The following is a 20,474-nucleotide window of genomic DNA, read 5'->3' on the forward strand; positions in this document are numbered from 1 at the left end:
GGTAGAGTGCTAGCCTTGAGCTGAAGAGCTGAGGGACAGCACCCAGACCCAGAGTTCAGGCCCCAACGACCGGACCCCCCCCCAAAAAAAAGAAGTCAAGAGAGTAGATTACAAAATCAAAGGACATAGGGCAGTCAGTGATCCAGTAATCAAGGTTGGTGCAGAGACTTTCAGATACAGTGAGGAGTTTGTTGTTGATCCTTACCAAAATGCCCTTAGAGAAGTGGTAAAAATATAAACTGAAATTCAGGGATTGAAGTATGAAGAAATAAAGCTAAGGACTGAGATATTTACTAGTGAAGGGAAAGATAGTGTTATTGTATGGCAGGAATGCAAGATAAATGGTTTTTATTTTTTCCAAGCGAAAAGTGATGGAATAGAGTAGGACAAATGACATAAGGAGTGGGTGAAGATGGACTATGTGATGTGTGGAATGAGAAATGGAGCTCACTAAGGACATATTAAAAACACTGCCAAATATAATACTGAAAGCCCAGCTGAAAATGGATGGCATGCATAGATTTGCGGGTACCTCAATGTGCCTTGCGGCATGCTTTATTGTGTGGGAGGGGACCATGTCAAATAATTCTCTAACTTCCCTCTCCAGTGCTTCTGAATAGTTGGAGGTGAGCACTTACTAATCTTTGGAGTACTGTTTATATCCTTTTTTCGTAGTTACTTATTTAATATCTGCAATATCATAAAAGTTTGAGTCTATTTTTATTCACATAAAACTGATGCAGAGCCATACTGTTAGTAAACTGAAGCACTGGGATTCAAATATACTAGGTCTGAATACAATGCTCTTTTTCTATGCTAGTATGACAGCTTTGGCTCACTATAGGCCTGTAATTATCTATGCAGCCTGGAGTGGATGTGGAAAAGAGTTTCTTGGAAGGAATTAGGTACAGTTTGAATATTCTTTTGTTCCTTTCTCTTTGTCCATACTCCTCTTCCCCATATATTCTGAGATAGCATTCATTTTGTAATCTCTTATCATAGTAGTTGTGGGCTAAATACATGGGGACTATGCATTGAAGTTATGTTTATTATGAAGCATTTGAGGTGACAAGGTTGCATAGCTAAAAAGTACAAGCATGTAAGTTAATGAATGGGGGCAAAAGAGTAGGCCAGTTAGAATGAGGTATCAAAGAGAAAGAAAATACATTGAATAGGAACAAAGGAGAAAGCTAGAAGAGTTAAGATCATACTCTAATCAGAATAGTGCTATTTAAGATGCTATACATAGATCAGTTCTAAGGGTGGCAGATTCAAGGTGGTGTCTTTTTTGGGTTTAATTCAGAGCATCACATATTCCCTCAGCATATTGCTTGACTGACTGGTGTGCTACCAGTTGAATCATGGCTCTAGTCTGGCTTTTTTGCTGGTTAATTGGTGATGGAATCTTTCAAAAACTTTATCCAGGCTGGCTTTGAACTTTCATCCTATGGACTTTAGTTTCTTATGTAGGTAGGACTACAGGCATGAAACACTGGTGCCCAACTTGAGTGTCTTTGACTTAAGATGGCATTCACTTTTTCTTGGTATCCATATCACACTGTTTATTCATAGTTTTCTATAAATAAAACTCTCCAGTGAAAGTTTTCACACTCTACCACTTGAGCTACATCTCCACTTTAGGCTTTTTTTGGTTAACTGGAGATAGGAGTCTCATGGACTTTCCTGTTCAAGCTAGCTTTGGACCATGATTGTTAAATCTCAGCTTCCTGAGTAACCAAAATTATGGGTGTGAGCCATCAGCTGGCAGAACTTTGTATTTATAATCATTCTATTTTTTAAATCTTCTAAAATTTTATTTTACTTTGTTGTAAAAGTGCTGTACAGAGGGGTTACAGTTACATTAGTAAGGTAATGAGTACATTATTTTGTCAAACATTTTTATCTACTCCTTCATTTTTAATCCCACTATTTCTTCCTCCTCCCCCAGCTCCTCCGCCTCCTCCAAAGTTGTTAAGCTTATTTCCAACGTACTATCACTGTTGCATTGGTTCACCATTTGTTCTTGTTTTACCATTTGTTATTCCCCTTCCCTTTCCCAAATCAGATAAATGTATATACAAGACCAGGGTGCCAGAATCAAAAACAGTGACTACCAGGGATAAACCAAAGGGAAAAAGAAAAATAAATAAAAAGAAAGAACTTGATACAGTACTTTGACAAAAAGGTCGACAACAACAACAAAACCCTCTTGTTTCAACATTTTGGAGTTCATTTCGATTAGCATCATTTTTATGGTCATATGTGCATAACTGTTGCACTATTGTGATCCTCTGCTAGGACTATCCTAGACATATACTAATTATTACAAATGAGGCAAACCACAGAGCCTATGTTTCTTTGCATCTGGCTTACTTCACTTAATATGATTTCTTTCAAGTGTTTCCATTTCTTTATAAATGAGGGCATGTCATTCTTTCTGATTGAAACATAGAATTCCATTGTGTGTGTGTGTGTGTGTGTGTGTGTGTGTGTGTGTGTGTTTGTGTGTGTACACCACATTTTCTTGATCCATTCATCTATTGAGGGGCATCTGGGTTGGTTACATACCTTAGCTATGGTAAATAACGCTGCAATGACATAGTTATGCTGATAGCTTTAGTATGGCCTTGCTTATGATCATTTGGGTAAAAGCCTATTTGTTTTTGTTAGTTCAATCTGTGGAGGCTTTGTGACTCTACCCTTTGTTCTCAACTTAATGGCTCTCTTTCTATCTTCATAATATAGACATAACTTACCACACATGACTCCAAGTAGAAATTAAATAAATATTGATCAAGCTGATAAAAAATAAAGCCCTTAGAACCGCTTATGGGCAAAGTGTTACACTATCCACATGTCACAGAAAGGTGCAAAAAATAAAAACAAAAATATTGAATTCACTAATTAACAAAGCTTATGGTAAGCTACACTTTAGGAGAAATGCAAAGAGCTGAGACATTGACATTTATGGAAGTGCCTACTATGTGCTAGGCAGTAAAACTATGCAGGTGCTTACAATGGTGCTATATATGATACATTCCATTTGAAAGATGTGAAAACGAAGATTCATGAGGTGTTCAACAATTAATAAAAGCCACAAAGAGACCTACGTCAGCATAAGGATCTACAACTTTCTGACACCACCTTCTTTCCATTACAGCACGGGGATGAAAAATGTTTCTTCACTTGCATAGCTCATACTGCAATTGGATAAATAATTATTCCCCAGTTGTTTTGTGTAAAAGTCTAGGGAGATAAATTATTTCTTCCCCAAGGAAAGTGGTATCCATCTTTGCCAAGTAGGTTAGACAAGTGTACTGATCTACCACCCATATTTGGGAGAACACATACAAGATCATGTGTGTGTGTGTGTGTGTGTGTGTGTGTGTGTGTGTGTGTGTGTGTGTGTGTGTGTGTGTATTTAGTGTACATTTGTATTTGTAGGACTGTTTGATGAGATAAAAAGAGTGAAGAAAAGAGAATTTTTGGGAGCAACCATAATGGAATACATCACATCTGTGAAAGAACATGGTAAAAATTATTGAAAGCTGTTGAATGGTAGGAGGTAGAGGGAATGGTAAAAGTGAGAGTGAAATAAGGGGTGTTCATCTGAGTAAAGTGTTATATATACACATGTGAAATACAACAGTGAAAATCCTTTGAATAATGAACATATATTAAAAACATGGATGACAGGAATGTGAAACAGATTTTGTCATCACTCCACTAGTACACTAGTGGAGAGCAGGCGGGTGAAGGGAGAGAGTGAAGGATGGTGAATATGGTCAGAATACTCCATATGCATGTATGAAAATGTTGAGTGTGCTTTGGGAAGAGGAGAGGGGGAATAAGGAAGAGTGAAGTGTGAGAGAAGGGGTGAGTCTGATCAGGTTACATTGTATGTATATATGGACATGTCAAAATGAAACTGGTTTGTACAACTAGTTGATGCTAATAAAATGTAGAGAAAAGAACAAAGTATGAAATCATCATTAGAGTATTTATCTATCCTTGCATCTAAGCATCATATATGTTAGGTACTTTTTATACTTTAGGAACAATAAAATACATGAACTATCTTTTTCTATGAAACTTACAGTCTGGCAGAGGAAAAAGACAATAAGTTCACAGATTAGAATGCTTTTAAAAAGTGATATAGACTATGAAAGAAAATTGAGCCAGGTCAGGAGAAAGAGAGTGATAAGGCTGTCAAATACTATTTTGAATTAAGTGATCCCAGAAAGGCTTAAGGTGGCATAAGAGATTTGAATAACATGAAATTAGCCACAAAAATAAATCTGGAAGAACAGAGTTCTTGGCTAGAAAAATATTACATGTAATGGCCATGCTGTAGAAACATATTTGGTCTGTCCATGTAACTATGTAATTGTGTCTGTGGCAGGGTGAATAGAGGGAACATGTCATATTACATGAGGTTTCTGGTGTAAGAAAGTGTTAATTTTTCCTGTTTTTGTACAATAAGGATAATTGCTACTATTTATAGGGCCAGAGTAAGGAAGAGAGAAAATTCATGTCAAGACCTTGATGTAAGTCTGACACATGGGAAGTGCTCAAAAACTGATACATGCCATCATTGTTATTATTATCAAGCTGATCATAGCTAATTTTACCACACAAGTGGCAGGGTTTGAATTAGAGACATGAGTCAGAGCAGGTGACTCTTTGAAGAGCAGTCTTGGAGAGGAACATAAGCAAAGATGAGACAGCTTGAAATAGGAAGCAAGATCTGCATCCTTCAGAGGCAATGACTAGAGTGGTGTCACATAGACTGACATTTAATATGGGCAGAAAGTCTAGAACATGAAAAACAAGGATGAAAACCACTGAATTGTGAAAAGAAAGGCATTACCTTCAGAATCTCAACAACTACTATAAAATAGCAATAATAACTGTGTAAAAATATTGAAAAAAGTAATGAATTAGCCCCTAGCTGCTTCATAAGAAGGATAGAAAATATTTTAATCTACTTCTGGCTTCCTCCTAGTTTCAGGATTAAAAAATAAAGATGAGTTATCTATTATTAAGAAAGACAGGAGGATTTGTTAGGAAATGTAAAGATTTGGAAAAAATTATATTAAGTGAAGTAAGCCAGACTCAAAGAAACATAGGTCCCATGGTTTCCCTGATGTTCAGTAACTAGTGTATGTCTAGGACAAGCAGAAAAGGTCAAAAGGTATGTACATACAACCTGATGCTAAGTGAAATGAACCCCAAGATAGGGACACGAGGTTTTATCTTTCTTGCTGTTCTTTTTAATGTACTTATAATGTACTATGTGATTTTTTTTGTTTCTTTGTATGGTCTTCCCCCATGGTACAACCCCTGTTGTCATTGTATTTGATTCTGGTGTCCTGTATCTTGTATATACCTTTTTCTAATTAGGGGAGGGGTTACAGTTACATGAGCAAGGTAATGAGTCCACTTCCTATTGAGCATTGTTACCCCCTCCTTTATTTTTCCCCTACCATCCCTTTCCTCTCCACTTCCCCAACTCCCCCCCCAAACTTGTGCATCTCATGTTACAATGGATCATCCTGTATCCTTATTTCAACATTTTGTTATTTCCCTTCCCCTTCCCAATTAGAAAAATGTATATGCAAGATGCAGGACGCCGGAATCAAATACAGTGACAACAGGAGTTGTACCATGGGGGAAGAACATAAAAAAATCACATAGTACAGTTTAAGTACATTAAAAAGAACAGCAAGAAAGACAAAACCTCTGTGTCCTTATCTTGGGGTTCATTTCGCTTAACATCAGGTTATATGGTCATATGTACATAGCTTTTGACATTTTCTGCTTGTCCTAGACATATACTAGTTATTGCAGATAAGGGAAACCATGGGACCTATGTTTCTTTGAGTCTGGCTTACTTCACTTAATTTATTTTTTCCCAAATCTTTCCATTTCCTTACAAATGAGGTGGTTTCATTCTTTCTGATGGAGGCATAGAATTCCATTGTATGTATCTATACATATATATATATATGTATATATATATATATACATACATACATATATATATATATATATATATCACATTTTCTTGATCCATTCATTTACTGAGCTCTATTAAAGCAGTAACCAGTAGACTCCGAGTTCTGACAAACAGGTTTTCTGTCCATCACACAATATTGAGGAAATTATATAGGGGTGTGTGTGTGTGTGTGTGTGTATGTGTGTGTGTGTGTGTGTGTGTCTAAGGCTTGGACTCAGGGTCTAGCCACTGTCCCATAGCTTTTTTGTGCTCAAGGCTGATGCTCTACCACTTGAGCCACAATTCCATTTCTAGCCTTTTACCAATAAACTGGAGATTAGAATCTCACCGTTTTTCCTGTTTGCCCTTGCTTTGAGCTGTGATCTTATATCTCAGCCTCCTGAGTAACTAAGTTTACAGGTACAAGCCATGGGCACCCAGCTATATAGCATTTTGTGGCTGATGAAGAAAAGATTTTCTAAAGATACAGGATGACCCATTGTAACAAGATGTAAAAGACACTATGTTGAAAATGAACCTTATAACTTTGTGGGCGGGTGGTGGGTGGGAGGGAGGAGTTGAGGAAGTGAGAAGGAATGGGATGGTAGTGGAAAAGCAAAGGAGGGGGTAAAAATGCTGGATAGGAAATGAACTCATTACCTTGCTCATGTAAGTGGAACCCCTCTCTACAGTATCTTTAAAATAAAAATATATATTTAAAAAGAAGAAAATATTTTTGTAAACATATTTATTTATTATCTTATTTTCTTGTACCCCCAATTAGTGCTATTTATGCATGAGGTTGATGTGTGCACCTGTGGCTTGTGTAGTTGAAAGAGTTTATAATCAATATGGAAAATGGTCTGATATATGTAATCTTGTGAAGAGTGGCAGACTGGGGAAGTTCAGAAATTGATGGTCTGAACAGGAAATAAGACTATAAATGAGTGGTTTTAAATTGCAGTAAGAAGAGAGAACTGACTGAAGCCCAAGATCCACGAGAAATTGACCAATAAGTTTTGAGCAGCTTAAAAAAATTCAAAAAGCCTAATATTTATCAAAATGAACTCCAGGAAATGGAAATGAGGTTTTTGTTTCCTCTTCTTTGTTGCTGTTTTTGTTTTGTTTTCATTTTGTCTTGTTTATTCGTTTGTCTTTGAGAGGGTAAAGGGGGACACAGAAATGGAGAGACAAAGGGTGAACAAATGTAGCAGTGGTACTCACAAGACACTATGTTGAAAATGAGCTATACAACTTGTGGGTGGAGACAGGAAGCTAAAACTGGGAAAGGGTGAGGGACAGCATGACACTGTCCAAAAAGACATGCACTCACTATCTGACTTATGAAACTCCCCTCTGTACATCACCTTTAAAATAACAATAAATAAGGTTGGGAAGGTGGCTCGGTGGTAGAGCGCTTGCCTTGCATGCTTGAGGCTCTGGGTTCAATTCCTCAGCATCACATAAGCAGAAAAAAAAAAGCCGGAAGTGGTGCTGTGGCTCAAGTGGTAGAGCGCTAGCCTTGAGCTGAAGAGCTGAGGGACAGCGCCCAGGCCCAGAGTTCAGGCCCACGACTGGACCCCAAAAAAATAAATAAATAAAAATAAATATTCTTTAAAATTTTCAAAAAGCCACTACTTTGGTAAAATTCTACTAGCTGGCATTGGAAATGATATAAAATGATGCCAACTTCTTGCACAGTACCTGACAAAAATTATCTAGGATACTTTAAGAAGAGTAACTTTCCATAGTCTGAGAAGTGAGTGCTTCAGGAATCACCATGTTGTAACAAAGCAGTGGTGATGGTAGCATCCCTTTTCTGAAAGGTACTTATAAAATATTCAGTAAAAATAAAATTCTAGCAACATTCAGGAGATTCAATCTAGTAATCTCCATTTTGGAAATGTACCCTAAGGAGCCATAAGGCCCGTATAACTGAAGATGGGGTCACCAAAATGACTAAGAACTAGGGAAAATTTGGTTGGGTACTTTAATGGTGTTTTAAACATTCTGTCAGGAATAACTGGACTTCATTATTAGAGCCAGACTGTACTTGTAGGAGTTTATGGACTCCTGTATTTCCACTGATATTTACATAAGAATTACAGCATGAGTTGGGTGTCCATCATTGCTTCTGCATGATTTTACCTTATAAGATGACATATTTGATCCTAGTGTAAGATAAATCATTATACACTTTAGAGCACAAGACAGAAGAGAACACAGCCTGGCAAGAATCTAAACAAAGATATCTTAAACTCCTATGTGACCAGTGACCCACACAAAACACTATGGGCATTTTGATATAACTTCCGTTACTTGGTTCAGATCCTAGGATCTGACTTCTACTTTGTAGACTTAGAGAGCTTCACAATACTATCTCCAGATAACCTCAAAGTATAAGAGTCTGATGCAGAGAACAGAATATACTAATTTATACAATGCAAAGAACAATGTGTGGTAGTTAGGATGGTCATATGGGCATTTTAAGGCTATAGGCAGACCCATATAAGAAGCCAAACAAATACCAGACCATCTCAATATACATCAAAATTACATAATGGAAATACAATAAAGCAGGCTGAAGGATGTATTCACAAAAGAGCTAGTGAGATGGAGAATTCAGATTTCTCATGGCTAACAAGGCTGTTTTTGCTCTCCACAGCTGGCTCCATATTGTTCCCCCAAACCTATCTCATTTTGTACCCCTTTGCTCTGATCTACTACTATTATAAATAGTAAAACTGGCAGCAATCTTTTTTTATTGTGAAAATATTGTACAGAGGGGTTACAATTACATGGGCAAGATAATGAGTACATTTCTTATCAAGCATTGTTGCCTCCTCCTTTGTTTCCCCTTCCCATCCCATTACCTCTCCCCCACCTTCCTGCCCCCCCAGCCAAAGTTGTAAAGTTAGTTTTTGACATAACGACTTGTACATCTCATTGTTGGCAGCAATCTTATTTTATTTATTTATTTATTTTTGTTTATTGTGGGACTTGAACTCAGGGCTTGGACACTGTCCCTGAGCTTTTTTAATCAAGGCTAGCACTCTGTCACTCTGAGCCAGAGTTCCATTTCTGGTTTTCTGGGGGTTAATTGGAGATATGAGTCTCTCAGACTTTCTTGCCTGGGCTGGCTTCGAACTACCATCCTCAAATCTAAGCCTCCTGAGTAGCTAGGATTACAGGCATGAGCCAGTGGTGGCCAATGAGCAATCATACTTTTAATTTCTAAATGTGAAGTAAGGAGTGTTCCCTGAACTGAATATTGGCAACCAAACAGGTCTTAGAAGGAGTAGTTCTCAGGTTAAGCCTACCTGGAGTTTATTCTTTAGTTCAGTCCTATCTGTCCTGTAGATGATGGCTCGCTTCATAAATACGAGACCAGATGATGTTTTAGGAATTTTACTCCTGGAGAATTTTAAGAATCAACAGTTACAAAGTTAAAAATAGAAAACATCAAACAAAACCCAACAGGACCAAAACAACTCCAGGTTCCATACTTGACTTAAACCAAGAACCTTAATCCTTTTACAGTCATGCCAGTATTTAATTACCAAAGGTAATTAAAGAAAAAGTAATTGTCTGTGAAGTGAGACCCTGAGGAGTGGAGATGGACAATACTGACCTTGTAACGGAAATAGCTCTCAACCTTCAGCCTCTCAGGAGTCTAGCATTGGTTACAGTCTGTCTTCTGGGCAAGCATCCCTGAAAATAGCTAAGAACAAAATTTCTTTTGCTAATAGTAGTTTTATATTCTTAAGAAATGGTTCCATGATGGGGAACATTACTTATCAAGTAATGGTAAATGAGTTTTAGTTCCATCTTTACTTGTGGTATTTTTCAAGTATTGTACTTGAAATCTTGATGTCTTAATCATGAATAAGTTGTTCGAGAGGGTTTTAATAGCAATGATGATTCCTTCAACATTTTCTTTCTAAATGGGGTAGTAGTGTAAAATGGGCATTCCTAGGGGGAAGATTCAAAGGTAGAAAAAGAAAATCTCTGGACACTATCTCTGCAATTTCTCTTTATGAATAAGAGCTGAACTTTCTAGGTACACACACACACACACACACACACACACACACACACACACACACACACACACACAGAGTGACCTGAAAATACTGACATGAGTAATATATGTACCAATTTAGCTTCTCTCTTTTGAGGAAGGAAGAAAAATCTTAGGCCCTGTGAACTTTGAAGACGATATCATTGAACACTTGGGCCGTCTAATTTAGCTATCATCCATATGCATTAGAGGAAATATGTATCATTCAATTAAAAATTGGATATCTCACTTAGGATAAAATGACTTGGTGATGGTGGTAAAAGAAAGGAACTAGCAGCATGACAGTTTATATTTTTTACACATCCCAAACCAAAGCCTAGTATTATATACCCCAATGATTGACTTTCAGAGGGAGTAAACTGGAAAACTGCTTTATCCTGGCATCCACCTGTTATGGTTCCAAAGAAATTGTTGTTGAGGAAATGCTCAGGATACAGAGACTTCAGTACAGTACCAGAGATATTTGATATAATTTTCCTATAATATTGCCCAACATACTAAAGGCTTTCCAGCTTTCAACAAATGTAAACATTTCACTTTATCACTTTAAGAACAACTTTTACCTTACTCTGAGGGGCATTATTTGCTTTCTGGGAAATACATTTTCACAAAATCAAGGGCAGAGAGCCACTCAGCAGATCACACAACTTAAATACAACTGGTATTGATAGATTATCCACATCAACGGAGATATGTGATTTACGTGAGGGAACTAATTTAATAATCTGCAAATAAGGTAGGCTTACTATTGTTGGTGAATTAGTCATTGTCTTTGGGTTATAATCAGCTTGACAACTTTACTAGATTATTCTTGGTTGGATAAAAAACTCAGCAAGTGGATGATAAGAACCCTAGCTATATGATCCACTCTGTACCCTATGCCCTTCTGTTCTTGACTTCTATTGTTATTGTTTAAAATCAAGATGGAAAATTATCATTGCCTATACATATCTTTGTAAACTCATGACTCTAAACATTTTTGACTAATTAGTCAGATTCTGATAATCTGGGAGTAACATTCCACATGTATTAAACTGGAGAGAATAACAATAGAGATTCCTAAAAATCACATAAGTATAGAGATTCTTAATAATCACATAAGTATTCCCTGATGTATGGATGTATCAAATCCTTAAGATCTGAGTGAAAAAGTACATAATGATATTGAGTTATAAATCACATACTTTAAATGGGAACAGACAAGATTTTCTTGCTTTTTTAAGTACAAGGATTTGAGTTCAGGGCCTTGTGCTTGCTGAGCTTGTGCTTTACCATGTGAGAGCACACTTTCAACCTATTTTTGTTTATTATTTTTGAGACATTCTTATTTCCTGCCTCAGTGTTTGTCTGGACGATGATCCATATTTTAGGCTGCTATTGTTGGTAGAATGACAGACACACACAAGTTTATCTAGCTTCCCCTTTATGGAGATAGTGTCTTACAGGACTTTTCTACCCAAGCTAGCTTGGAATTGGATTCCACCAATCTCAGTTTTTCATATAGCTTGGAATAACAGATGTGAGACAGTGCACCCAGCTATCAGTTGAGGCTAGTTCTCATGAACTCTTCTACCTGTGCTAACCTCCAACCACAATTTTACCTGTTTCACTTCTCCAGTTAGCTAGGATTACAGGTGAGAACCACTAATTCTTGGCTTCTTTCTTAAAAAAACAACAACAGAAAAATCATACTAATAAATACAGAGAAAAGTGCTACAATGGGAAAATAACTACTTTAAACCTTCGTTGTACTATCGGATTCAGGCAAGGAAAAATCAGCAGATGCTAAAATCACTATACTAGAGATTACTGAGGAGAAAGATAATTACACACATTATGGCTCACAGATTATTTACTAATTGCACATGAGGTGAGACAACAGAGAAACTTGGTGGACACAAGCATAAGGTCAAATGGTATAATGTCCTTTGCCCTTGTATAATTCCTTCTTATGTAGTAGAATCTGTGAATATGAAATAGAATTATTTTACTAGCTATATATGACTTGGAAATTCCCCTATATGGGAATTCCCCTGTATGAGCCTATATCCAAAGACCTGTTGGTCTAACAAAGTGAATGCCAGGAAGCTAGCACTCGAGGTGTTGGGGAGGGTTGAAGTTGAGAAGGGGAGGGGTGAGGTTAAGTGGAGAAGGGTAGGTAAGAATGGAGAATTTGGCCATAATATTCAATGTATATATGCATGATGGAACTAGGTAAATTGAGGAGATTTTCCGGTTGGGAAAGATAGATGGGTTTGGGAAAGAAAGAATTGTTGAAGTGGTGACTTGATAAAGATGTATTGTACTCATAAACTGACATAGTGAATTGAAACACATTTGTACAATAATAAATAAAATAAAATAAAAATAATAAAAACATCAATTTTGACAAGAAATGTACTCACTACCTTATATATGTAACTCCTCTGTACATCACCTTGAAAAAAAAATTAAACTAAAAAAATCATGAAAATAGACCTGCTGTTTGTTCCTTGTTCCTAGAAGTATTATTCACAATAGCCAAGATACAGAATCAATGGATGACATGATCAAGAAAATACAGTATATAAATATACACCAACATCAACAAAGGAAAATCCTATCATTTACAATAATATTGATGAACATGGATGGAAGACATTAAGTAAAATAAACCCAACACAAGAAGATGAATACTGTATGATCTCATTTATATGTGTAATCAAAAAGTCATCAGATTCAAAGACGTAGAAGAATGATGATTAGTAAGAGCTGGGGGGGGGAATTTGGAAGATATTGGTCAAATGATACAAAATGTTAGCCAGGTACAATTGTTCATGCCTGTAATTTCAGCTACTAAGGAAAGCAGAGATTGAGAGGACTGAACTTTACTATTACCATTCTTAGTTTCACTACTGTTATCATGATCATGATCAAGATCATCACCATCATTTTAGGTCCACAGATGCACAAGAATATATATTTTGCTTTGAGCTTAGCTTATTTCTCTCTACATAATGAGTGTCCAGTTGCATCCATTTTCTTGAAAAAGGCACAATTACATTTTCTTTATGGCTAACCATATTCCATATATATACATGCATCATATTACATTTTCATATTTTTCATTAATTGGATCCTTAGCACCCAGACTGATTGCAACATTTGGTTATATGAACAGAATTGCAATAAAATGAATATACAATTATCTCTTGTATATTGATTTATTCTCATATATATATACATGCACAAGAGTGATATGGTAAGATCATAAAGCATTTTTTTTCTTGAGGCATCTCCATACTGGTTACATAGCAGTAGAAAATCCTTTATTCTTATGAGATGTTTTCAAATGTCTTTGACTAAAGGAAGAAGTATAAATGAAGATAGATTGAAATATGCTACATCATTTAAATATATACATATATCTGTCAAATTATTTATTATACAAATGGAATCCATACCTAGGACAAAGATAGAAAGAACAGTGGGTGTCTGTAGTGTGTCTCAAAGAAGAATGCAGAATTTCTGGCTTGAATCAGATGGCAATTTGAATGCTAATACTGCCATATACTGCAGATGAAAAATACGGAAGCAGATTTCTTTGGAGGAAGTGGGGGTTGGGACTTGAAGAATGATAAATTTAGTCTTAAATATACTGAGGTTGCAGTGAATGGAGAATATTAAGTAGAAATGTTCAATATTTACTTGGCAAATACAGATAGAAACTTTGGAAGCAAATAGAAATAAAGTATTTTATTGATGAATAGCCATATCACTGTGAATACTGAGGGAGTTTGTCATATGAGAAGAGGAGGGAGTTAGACCAGAACCTTTAAGTTGTGTGTGGGAAGAGGTTAAAAAAGCAAATGAAGAAAAAAATAATGGAATATAGTTTCAGAGAAGCGGGAAAAGAACAAAGAGGTACAACACAGAAGTAAAGATTTTACAATAGGAAAGCATAGTGGTCTTTGATCCACACATCTCATATAGGTTACAGTGAAGAAAAAAATGACCAAATTGTTCAGCCAGAATCCAAGTGGAAGCAGGTCAGTAATCATTACAAAGTGAAAAAAAACCAGACCTTTCTATAATTTTGGAAGTGGGGAAAAGAAATGTGAAATGTGAGAAAGGAATTGTAAAGTCAAAAAGGGCATTACTTTTTGGCTATTAACATAATAGTAGAAAAGTATCTTGCTAGAAAGGAAAATTGCAAAGAAAATGCAAGTGAGTATTCCTTTTTTTTTTAAACAGTTTAAAATTACTCTTATTTCCATGACTTCAGGGACTTACATATTTTGAAGAAATACAAAAACGTAAAAAATCTTACTAATTTTCTTTCCAGAAATGTAACCACAAAATGTAACCACATAGCCAAATCTCGCTCACTACTTGTTTTTATATATATTTTTATTGTAAAAATACTGCACAGAAGGGTTAGAGATACATGAGTAGGGTAATGAGTACATTTCCTATCGATCATTGTTACCTCCTCCTTTGCTTTCCCCCTACCATCCCTTCCATCCCCACCTCTCCAACTCCTCCCACCCCCAATTGTAAATTTCATTTTCAACATAGTGTCTTGTACATCTCATTTTTACAATGGATCAACATCTATCATTTCAGTATTTTGTTATTTCCCTTCCCCTCCAAAAATTATAAAAATGTATATATAAGATGTAGGGCACTGGAATAAAATACAGTGAAAACAGGTGGTATATTATGGGGGAAGAGTATACAAAAGAAACAAAAAAATCACATAGTACATTAGAAATACATTAAAAACCATAGTAAGAAAGAAAAAAAACATTTGAGTCTATCTTGGGGTTCATTTTGTTTAACATCATCTTATATGGTCATATGTACATAGCTTTTGACATTTTCTGCTTGTCCTAGACATGTACTAGTTATTGCAAACAAGGGAAACCATGGGACCTATATTTCTTTGGGTCTGGCTTACTTCACTTAATATAATTTTTCCAAGTGTTTCCATTTCCTAACAAATGGGTCAGTGTCATTCTTACTGATGGAGGCATAGAACTCCATTGTGTGTGTGACACACACACACACACACACACACACACATCACATATATCACTTTTTCTTGATCCATTCATCTACTGAGGGGCATCTGGATTGGATCCATATATTAGCTATGGAGAACAATGCTGTGATAAACATAGTTGTTCTGGTAGCTTTGGTATGACCTTGTTTGTGATCATTTGGGTAAATGCCCTAAAGTGGGATCTTTTGAGGAACCTCCATACTGCTTTCCAAAGTGGTTGAACAAGTTTACACTCCTACCAACAATGCAGTAGGGTTCCCTTTTGGCCAAATCCCCTCCAGCATCTGTTGTTATTAGAGTTCTTGATTATAGCCATTCTAACTGGGGTGAGGTAAAATCTCAATGTTGTTTTGATTTGGTTTTCTTTTATGGCTAGAGATTGAGCATTTCTTCATGTGTCTATTGGCTATTCTTATTTCCTCTTCAGAGAAGTCTCTCTTTACGTCTTTAGCCCACTTAGTAATCAGGAAATTGTTTCTTTGAGGATTTGTTATTGGGGGATTTAGTTTTTTTGAGTTCTAAGTATATTTCAGATATGACACCCTTGTCCGTTGTATGACTAGTAAAGATCTTCTCCCAGTCAGTGGGCTTTCTATTGATCTTGTTAGCTATGTCCCTTACCATGAAGAAGCTCTGCAGTTTCATGAAATTCCATTTGTCCAACCTTTCTTTGATTTGTTGTGTTTCTGTGTCTCTATTAAGAACATTTTGGCCTGTGCTAAGGAGCCCTAGTTTTTCCTATTCCTTCCTGTAATGTTTCAGTGTGTCTGCTTTTATTTCATGTTCTTTGATCCATTTGGAGTTGATTCTGATGCAGGCTGATATATAAGGATCTAGCTTTAGTTTTCTACAAGTGTTTAACCAATTTTTCCAGCACCATTTACTGAAAAGGTGGTTTTTCTTCCATTCTACTTCTTTAGCTCCCTTGTCAAAGATTAGGTTGCTATAGGTCGGTGGGTTCATTTTTGGGTCTTCAGTTCTATTCCATTGGTCCTCAGGTCTGTTCTTGTGCCAGTACCAGGCTGTTCTTATTAGCATGGCTTTGTAGCAGAGTTTGAAATTTGGTATTGATATTCCTCCAGCACTCTTCTTTCTGCTAATGATTGCTTTTGAGATGCGGGGTCTTTTATTGTTCCATATGAAATTTTGGATTGCTTCTTCTATTTCATTGAAGAAATAGGTTGGTCTTATTGGTAGGTAGTACATTGAATCTGAATATGGCCTTTGGCAGTATTGCCATTTTTATGATGTTAATCCTCCCAATCCAGGAGCTTGCGAAGTTTTGCCAATTCCTTAGTTCTGCTTTAATTTCCTTATTCAGGTTTTTAATGTTTTCATCATATAGTTCCTCCACTTCTTTAGTTAACTCTCAAGTATTTTATTATTTTTTTGTTAGGCTATTACAAAAGGGGTTGGGGCTATTACAAAAGGTGTTGCTTTCCTAATTCCAGCCACACTCTTCTTGTTATTGGCATACATGACAGCCATTGATTTCTGAGGGTTAATTTTATACTCTTCTACTGTGCCAAAATTTCCAATCAGCTCAAATAACTTGGGAGTGGAGTCCTTGGGGTTCTTTAAATACAAGATCATGTCATCTGCAAAGAGGGAGAGTTTTACTTCATCTTTCCCTATTTGGATCCCCTTTATGTTTGCATCTTGTCTTATTGCCCTAGCTAAGCCTTCTAATACTAAGTTGAAGGGGAGTGGAGAGAAGAACATCATAGTCTCATTCCTGAGTATAGGGGAAATGTAGTTTCCCCTAATGGGATGGAGAAAGAGAGACCCAGTGATGCAAGAAAATAATAAATGTTAGATTCTTACCTAATCATAGTTGCTAGGAAACAATGTATTCTGGTTGAAGAGAAGCAAATTTATTACAGATGAACAACAGTGGACAGAGTAGATGGATCAGTCAAGTCTTTTGCATGAAATTGAACAATAACTACATGTTGTCTATCTAAATGTCTTCAGATGTTTGAATTAACAAACTTGGTTCTGAATCTATATCACAGTCTATATCTTCAGCCCATTACTGTATAAATTAGCCATATTCCCGTGGGAAAATATGCTCAAGAACTTTTTTATATTTTTTATTGTAAAAATACTGTACAGAGGGGTTACAGTTACATGAGTAAGATAATGAGTAAATTTCCTATCGACCATTGTTACCTCTTCCTTTGTTTTTCTCCTACCATCCCTTTCCTCCCCACCTCCCCAACTTCTCCCTCCCCCCCCCAGGTTGTAAAATTCATTTTCAACATATTATTTTGTACATCTCATTGTTACAATGGGTCAACCTCTATCCTTATTTCAGCATTTTGTTAGTTCCCTTCCCCTCCCCATATTATAAAAATGTATATACAAGATGTAGGACACCAGAATCAAATACAGTGAAAACAGGGGTTATACCGTGGGGGAAGAACATACAAGAGAAAGAAACAAATTACATAGTACATTATAAATACGTAAAAAACAATAGCAAAAAAGAAAAAAACACTTGTGCCCTGGGGTCCATTTCACTTAACATCATCTTATATGGTCATATGTACATAGCTTTTGACTTTTTCTGCTCATCCTAGAATTATACTGTAAGAATGACCAATAGACACATGAAGAAATGCACAATTTCTCTAGCCAGAAAAGAAATACAAATCAAAACAACATTGAGATTCCACCTCATCCCAGTTAGAATGGGTATAATCAAGAGTTCTAATAACAACAGATGCTGGAGAGGATGTGGCCAAAAGGGAACACTACTGCATTGTTGGTGGAAGTGTAAACTTGTTCAACCACTTAAGAAAGCAATATGGAGATTCCTCAAAAGACTCCACATAGAGCTCCCCTATGACCCAGCAATCCCAATGGTGTAAATTTACCCAAACAATAACAAACAAAGTCATACCAAAGCTACTAGCACAAGTAAGATATGGAACCAACCCATGCCCCTCAGTAGATGAATGGATCAAGAAAATGTGATATATATGTATATATTTAAGTATATAAATATAAATATATATATATATAATGGAATTCTATGCCTCCATCAGAAAGAATGACACTGACCCATTTGTTAGGAAATGGAAAGACCTGGAAAATTATATTAAGTGAAGTAAGCATATCACATTTTCTGTCTCTCTTGTGTATATGTGTATGTATAAACAAACATATAAACATAAAAGAACATGCATGTATGCATACATGTGTGTATGAATTCCTGCATATATTTATGTATTTTATTTTAGGTTTAACACCCACATAGGATAGAGCATGCAACCTTAGTCCTTCTAAATGAAGGACTTAAAATATTGTTGACTTTTGGCTTAAAATATAATTAACTTGCTATGTACATTATAGCTTAATATTAGCTTGGTACCAGGATGGAAGCTTTGTGAAGGAAAGATATGTGCTAACGTTTGATCTAGGTGCTATATATCAGTACTTAAACTAAGAAGTAAATGGGTTCTCAGTGATAGTGGATGATTAATGAGATGTAAGAGTTAAGGGAAAAGGAATCAAGAATTATAGCCAGGATTTTAGCTTTGGTAACCAAGTTGGATGATAGCAACTCAGATTTGAAACAAGAGGGAAGCAATAAATGCAGTTTTAGGACTAGGAGGTATCTGTGACACACACACACACACACACACACACACACACACACATTTTAGGTAGGGAGATACTAGTCTGGTGTTGAGGAAAGAAGCCTGGATTGTGGACATAAATTAAATAGCCTTTAGCTCCAGGTCTTGGTTGAAGCTGAGTGAAGGGATGAGATCATCCAAGCATTGAGTATAACCTTAGATGGAGAGCTAGCCAATGATTTATCTTTGTAGAACATCAACATTTAATGGATAGGCAGAGAAAAATAAACCACAGGTGAGGATGGGGAAGAAACTGACAAATTTCAGAAAAATGAAAACAGCATGGTATTTTTGAGATCCAAGTGCCAACAAGGTTAAAAAATAATACATGGGTTAGGTAAGTCACATGCAAACTAGTGCCCGCTGGTTTTGCCAGTAAGGATACTGATAAGGGAATGAAGTAGCCGGGTGAAACACAGGGGAAGGCTTTCAAACTCTGAGTAAAATTCTCTTTTCCTCAAACCTTGTTGAGTAGGAGAGGAGAGGAGAGGAGTAGAGAGAACGGATGGGACGAAGGCGAGGAAAAGAGAGAGGAAGGGACAGCTAGAGAGGGATCAATGTGAAGTCAAGCTTTTTGAGCATATAAAACACCTGCACAAGTATCAATGTAAACAGAACACATCAAATTGAAGATACCTTTTAAAAATAAGTCACATTGGATTGTGCCCCAGTGTAATCTGATGACTGGCACCTGTTATAAGGTGACCAAGAACCATATGAGGATATGTTTTTCACCATAAAATAAGTCAGAATTAGACATTTTAAACCAAGTTTCCATATGGCTGTTGTTCCAGTTTATCATGGTAAAATAAAGACTGTTAAGCCAAGAATCTGGTAGATGTGTTCCTAGAATCCCACTTTGTAATTATTAGCTAAATATCCTTCTACAAGTTATTGAGCTTGTGTTTGCCTCAGATTTTCTTATGTGCAAACCAACCTCACAAAATTATAACTAGGATTGAAGGACACAAGGGCTTTGAGAGTGTTTGTATCAATATGAAGTATTAAAATACTGGGTAAGGTTACTGAACACTTAAAAAAGCAATTAATTATATTATTTTATTTCTTTTTATTTTTTTGCCTACCCTGGGCCTTGAACTCAGGGCCTAGGCACTGTCTCTAAGGTTCTTTTGCTCAAGGCTAGCACTCTACCACTTGAGGCACAGCTCCACTTTTGCTTTTTCTGTTTATGTGGTACTGAGGAAATGAACTGGGCTTCATGCATGCTAGGCTAACATTCTACCACTAAGCTACATTCCCAGCTGCTATTTGTATTTTATGTGCGGTATTAAGAGTTAAATGCAGGGTTTAGGCACTGCCACTTTGAATTTTCACTTAAGGGTACAACTCTATCACTTGAGCCACAGTTGGTGGTTAATTGGAAGTAAGAGTCACATTGCTTTTCAAGATCAGACTGGCTTTGAACTGTGATCCTCAGATCTTGGCTTCCTTAGTAGCTAAGATTACAGGTGTGAGCCAGAGGTGCCTGGCACAACAACATTTAGTAGATTTATTTTGAATGATTATGGTCCTGATATTTTTCCTTTTTTTTGGTTCAGTCGTGGGGCGTGAACTCTGGGCCTGGGCGCTGTCCCTCAGCTTTTTAGCTCAAGGTTAAAGGTCTACCACTTGAGCCACAGCGACAGTTCTGGCTTTTTTCTTTTTGCTTATGTGGTGCTGAGGAATCGAACCCAGGGCCTCATGCAT

Source organism: Dipodomys ordii, unplaced genomic scaffold (assembly GCF_000151885.1).
Source record: "Dipodomys ordii isolate 6190 unplaced genomic scaffold, Dord_2.0 Scaffold187, whole genome shotgun sequence".
Taxonomy (NCBI): Eukaryota; Metazoa; Chordata; class Mammalia; order Rodentia; family Heteromyidae; genus Dipodomys; species Dipodomys ordii.